The 6,032-nt window shown below is 41.5% G+C and overlaps 1 non-coding gene across 1 annotated transcript; it reads left to right on the plus strand.

Annotated features, from left to right (window-relative positions):
• Nucleotides 1–906: 906 nt before the first annotated feature.
• Nucleotides 907–978, plus strand: trnaq-cug (transfer RNA glutamine (anticodon CUG)). Its single transcript has one exon. It is a non-coding gene; the product is annotated as a tRNA-Gln (tRNA).
• Nucleotides 979–6,032: the final 5,054 nt, after the last annotated feature.

The following is a 6,032-nucleotide window of genomic DNA, read 5'->3' on the forward strand; positions in this document are numbered from 1 at the left end:
AGGTGGTTTTATAAGCTACATAATAGGCGGAGTTGTCATATGCTGTCAGTCATATCCCAAGGCCTGTTGTCTTTGGCTTCTACTGACATCCTTGCCACGTCTCTCTTGTAATAATGCTATTTTATCTCAGTGAGACTTCCTGGTTAAACAAAGGATAAATAAAATAAAACAATCATCTGAGTTTTCTCCAAATCTATAGTTCTACTTAGATCATAGTCCATACTGGTCTTTTCACTATTCAGGCCAAGGACTTGAATGGATGCGTTTCAGTGAACATGGTCCAGGACCACTGAATCCTCAACTGAAACCCAAAACTTTACTTTCTCTTCTCACTGTCCCATGATTCCAGCCTCACATTCCATGACCGTACTCTACTCTGGACAGCTGCCCTGCTGAAACATAGCTCTTCTGTGGCTGGTCATAGCTCTTCTGTGGCTGGTCATAGTTCTTCTGTGGCTGGTCATAGTTCTCCTGTCGCTGGTCAGAGCTCTTCTGTGGCTGATCAGAGCTCTTCTGTCGCTGGTAAGAGCTCTTCTGTGGCTGGTCAGAGCTCTTCTGTGGCTGGTCAGAGCTGGCTAAGCTGGCGGACTAGCTAAAACTCTAAAAAACACAGTTTAAACCAGGGTGACCTGATATGACTGGTTTGGAGTTCTGCAAACTACCTAGGATGGGATATTTCAGACTTTAAAATGGTACATCTAGCAAACTCAAGCACCCTTTCATACTAAGTACCAAATACAGTCTTTTATACTAAGTGTGGCTTACATCTTTGCCGCTCTATGCTGCTATGAAATTAGGTGTTAGGGTGTAGGTGTACATTGAAAAGTACATTGGGACTGTGATGATCCAACCTGATCTATTTTACCCGTATTCTACTGATTAGCACTTTAGCTTTAGCTTTATGTTGGTTCCATGGTGTAATGGTTAGCACTCTGGACTCTGAATCCAGTGATCCAAGTTCAAATCTCGGTGGAACCTGCCTTTTTAAAGGGGAAAGGTTGGTGGTTCACGGTGTAGCCATGATAAGATCTGCACAGCTGTTGACCTTGGGCAAGGCCTTAACTCCACATCACACTGTACAGTGGTCGCCCACTCCTCCCAAGTAACTAGGAGAGGACAAATTACTCCACGGGTTCAATAAAGCATATCTTCTTCCTCTTCTCCTGTTTCCCCAGTGAATGTACACAGAAAACAACGACTTTAAACAACTGTAGCCTGTACACCAGGGGTATCAAACTGCAGGCCTGGAGGGCCACAGTCTGCTGGTATTTGTGTTTTCCTTTCAATCAGCAGCCAATCAAGGCCTTGAGAACAAGGTGTGTGGACTCTTTAGCCAATGAAAGACACACACCAAAAACCAGCAGACACTGCGGCCCTCCAGGACTGGAGTTTGACACCCCTGCTGTATACCATTGTTGGTTATATACTCAGACCTACATGAGTCTGCATGCAGCTGTAGTTCATGTCTTTAAAAAATAAAAAGTAAAAAATAAAAAAGAAGACATTGTGTCGTGAATGATTGACAGCAATATTTCATGTGAAATGCAGAAATAGACATAACACTGGCTCTAAGTACTGCAAGGGGCAGCCATTACGCCCAGTGCAGTTTGGTCTGACCGCCCACTGCCCCTCTGTCTCATACCCACACAGCGCACAGCACCAGCTCTCCCACCAAGTCACCCACTCACACTCACGGTTATTAATATCAGCGTGTTGCACAAGTGAAATAGAAATGAGCCATTCTGGCAACGCAGACCCGCCTCTTTCTCTGGATCCTGCCCGTTTTTGGCACACAGGCCTACGTCGTTTTAAAGCCACCCGCACACCTAAACAGTTCCCTGCCTGTTTAGTTTCCCCCTGCAGTTCACCACCTCTCCTGGCATCAGTGCCATCTGGCAACAACATCCGCAGGGGTTAGGGATTGGTCGCTAGTATTTATGGGTGCTGACAGTGACATTGTTAGCCTTTGATAGTCTCAGTGTTTTGGGAAATGTTACAGTCTTTAGCAAAGACTTAAGGACCTTTGCACGCAGGAAATATTGTGATTGAGTTATATTGACAAAGCGTATTTGCAACATGACATGACAAGTTTGTCAATACCAGGCTGTCATTGTTTAGCGCATACTCTCAGTGAGCACTTTATTAGGTATTTATTAGACTTATTTGGACTTATTGGACTTCTGCTGCTGTAGCCTTTTCACTTTAAGTTTGGTGCATTGAGTGTTCAGAGATGCTCTTCTGCATACCACTGTTGTAATGTGTGGTTATTTGCGTTACTGTCACCTTCCTGTCAGCTATTAACAGTCTGGCCCTTCTCCTCTGACCTCTCTCATTAACAAGGCGTTCCTGCAGAACTGCTGCTCACTGGATGTTTCTCGCTTTTTGCGCCATTCTCTGCAAACTCTAGAGACTGTTTTGTGTGAAAATCCCACACAAAAGTCACTTTCACTGGTCTGAAAAACAGGCCTTTAACCTTCCTTTATTCATTTAGTTGCTGATGATTAAATAATTGTGTACCGGTCTACCTAATAAATTGCTCATTGAGTGTATATGTGCCAAAACTGAAATCAATAACAGTAATAATCCCTATCTTTCGCTCTCTTTCTCCCTGCCTCTTTCATATGCTTTTGACCTTCTGAATATTGTTTATAATAGTACTCATTTCATTGACTCATTTCAGTTTGACATTTGAATGTGTTTTGACCATATTTATTATGGTATGTCTTCACACTGTGTCACACAGCTGTGCATTAGAGGAGTTCTCTCTATCTGTATTAGTCCTCGCAGAGCTCTGCTATATGCTTCATTCTGGACGTATATCAGGATAAGAACATTTTCTGTTACACCAACAATCACCTACGGAGAAGGAAAATATAATGGTTTACCAAAAGTGAATTTCTTGATTTCGCCACCAGGGGGCAGTCTTGATCCTCAGTCAGAAGCAGCATTCTTGTGCTGAATCACTGTGGCTCAAAGATAATTATTACATTTCTAGAAATACCAATAGATTTTCTCTGTAATTAAGTCCTTTAAATAATTCATATTTATTAGACCTGGAACAATTGAACAACCTAATCAATTTAATGCACTGATTTCTTAATGGACAGAGAAGCATAGAAAAACTCGTTTTTTCATTTTTAGTAGCATAAACCTCGCTTCAAAACAGATCTTTTGGCCATGTACAGTAAGTAAGGTAGAAGCAGGACTATGTCTATGACAAACAGCCCTGTGATTAAACTGAACTGGGGCTGCTGAAGGTCTGCTTTGAGCCTCCTTCCTGCACAGCTGTTTCTCTGGAGACAGTGTGTTTGTTCCAGCGCTGGTCTGGCCCCTGCTCCTGGCCACCGTCACTCTTTCTGTCGTTATGTTGCTGTCAGCTGCTCTGAGAGCACTTCGGGCAGGGTGCAAACAATGCAGCCCATGGCAATTAGTAAGGGATTAAGTTTGGAATTTACTGGAATTCTCTGTCTCTCTGTCTGTCTCCTCTCTCTCTTTCTTTCACTCTCTCCATCTCTCTCTCTCTTTCTCTCTCAACAGTTCAGCTGTGTTTTGTTCATAATGGGTGATGATTATTTTAAGTATTAGGACAACCAGTGCAACAAAGCAAAAGTACATAACACAGACTATGTAAATATGACATATTGTTTAACACATGAACATGCTTTGATGAAAAGTATTCAATTGAAATAATTTCAATTTCAATTGAAGAGTAATAATCTCTCTCCCTACCTCACTACCTTTCTCTCCCCCTCTCTCCATCTCTCCCTCCCTTGCTCCCTCTCCCTCACTCCCTCTCTCGCTCCTGCCCCCTCTCTCCATCTCTCCCTCCCTTGCTCCCTCTCTCTCTCTCTCTTCCTCCCTCCCTCTCTCCTTCCATCTCCCTGCTGAACACACTGAATTCACAGACAGCAGGTTGGAGGCGCCTGAGTTGCTGGTCTCCACGGCAACGGCTCCTCCACACTGCACTGCGTGAGATCTGCAGGGACCAAGAGACGGTCAAAGTTTTTTTTCACTGGTTCTGTTTACAGTTTTTTACAATCGTTTTCACACTTGTCTCAATACCATGTCCACTTTTTCAAAACTCTTCACACAGTGTGCTTTTGAAACACGCACTTGAGCACATCAGTTAACCTTTGGTGCAAAATGCACTTCAACCACCAAAACACTTAATATTTCACCCAAAAGTGACTCATGCTGCCATAACTATAGCATATGCTTTCTCCCATAAGACTACTTTGTCACTCAATGTTCAATGAACTGCAAAACACAAACAACTTGGAGCATTGCTAAATACATATATAATGTGTTTCCCTTTCCTCTATTTTTGCATCCACAAATATTTCAAGCCAAGCAGCTAAAGAAACTTTTGATCTGTTGGTTTGCCTCTCATAATAGATGTCATGACTGAGTGTGGTAAATTTACAGTAAACTGTAAATTAATGAATGTTTTTTGGAAACCCAGAATAACAATTTTTACTGTGTAATGTAAAACAATATATAATAAAGAAACAAATCACAAAAGCAACAGTATTCTTCAGAGGGTTTACAGTATTTTGACATTTGTTCTCACAGTGCAATATGCTGTAATTCAGAAAAGAAAAATACAATACAATCAATTACTCAAAATACATTACAATCAATAACAAATACATACCAAATAGCAATATTTCCACTATATACAGTAATTCGCACATATATTGTCTGCCTATCAGTATCAGAAGTCTACTGTTGGCCTGGCCCATCCATCCTGTCCTCTGCATTTGGCTATAGATTTTCATCAACATCACTCCGAATGTTATCTCTTGCTATACACCGAGGAAAACATCTTTTTGCATGCCTTATCCAGCCCTGGATGTGTTCCACTGTTATGTCCATACACCCAGCAGCCATTGCATCTAGAAGTGACATCTGTTCATGTGGGTGGTGGTCCTAAACCTTCACATATACCTTCATAAACTTCATATTGGTACCTGAGTTCCTTGACACCCTCAGAGTTCCTGTCAAAGGGGACAGTGTACAACTGTTTCATCCTGATCTGATGTTTCTGTAGCACTCTTGAAATGGTTGTAGTGCTTACACTGTCAATGTTTGGAAATATGTTCTTGTCTGCGATTATGTTGCGTATTTCTCTTAGCCTGATGCTGTTGTTGACAATGACCATCCCAACTATTGTATCCTCCTGTTGAGGTATAAACATTCTTCCCCTTCCCCCTGTGTGACTGTGTGTGGTAACCGCTCGGTCCTGTAGTGAGTCAAAGACAAATGTGCACTGATACATCTGCTTTTTCTGGAAACTTCTCAAATCACAGTACTGCTGTAATATACACATCAATTGAACTCCTTCAGTCAGAATGCTGTAAATACTATATAGTACCTGTTGGTTTGCCTGAAAATCCTCACTATTGAAGCCACTGTGGATCTAGGCAAGTTTGGTTGAACCCTCAACCTGATTCCCTCAGGGACAGACCATGATTTACCACATGATCAATGACTGTGGCTCTGATTTCATCAGACACAACTGTTCTTGCTCTTCCATGATGTCTTCTTCCTCTACCTCTGGCTGCATCCATTTTCCCCACCAAGGCTAAAGAATGCAAGTGCCAATCCAAAGGTGGCCCCTTTTGTATATGTGGTAACGGGGCACAAACAACAAACACCTGGGTAGGTTGTTCACTGAAATGACAGGCAGGTGTTTCAACAGTACATATACAGCAGTAATAGTGGAAAAATCTCTTCAGTGACAACTACATCTATATTTACCCTGTATACATGCACATTTCAATGCAAGTATGATCACTTTTGTATAGATGGTAACAAGGCTGCAAACAAAAAAAATGAATAAACTGAATAAACTTTCTGCTCAAATCAGAATGATCTGTCTTACGTATTTCAAGCATATAGTTTCATTTTTCTGCAAAAATGCAGCATATTTCCTTCCACAATGATCAGAATTTTATTGGGTTTTGAACTGAAAGTTAACTGTTTTGAACAGAGTATCTAAATGTCTGCAAAATTTGCTGTATTTGTAAAAA

Source organism: Conger conger, chromosome 12 (genome assembly GCF_963514075.1).
Source record: "Conger conger chromosome 12, fConCon1.1, whole genome shotgun sequence".
Lineage (NCBI taxonomy): Eukaryota > Metazoa > Chordata > Actinopteri > Anguilliformes > Congridae > Conger > Conger conger.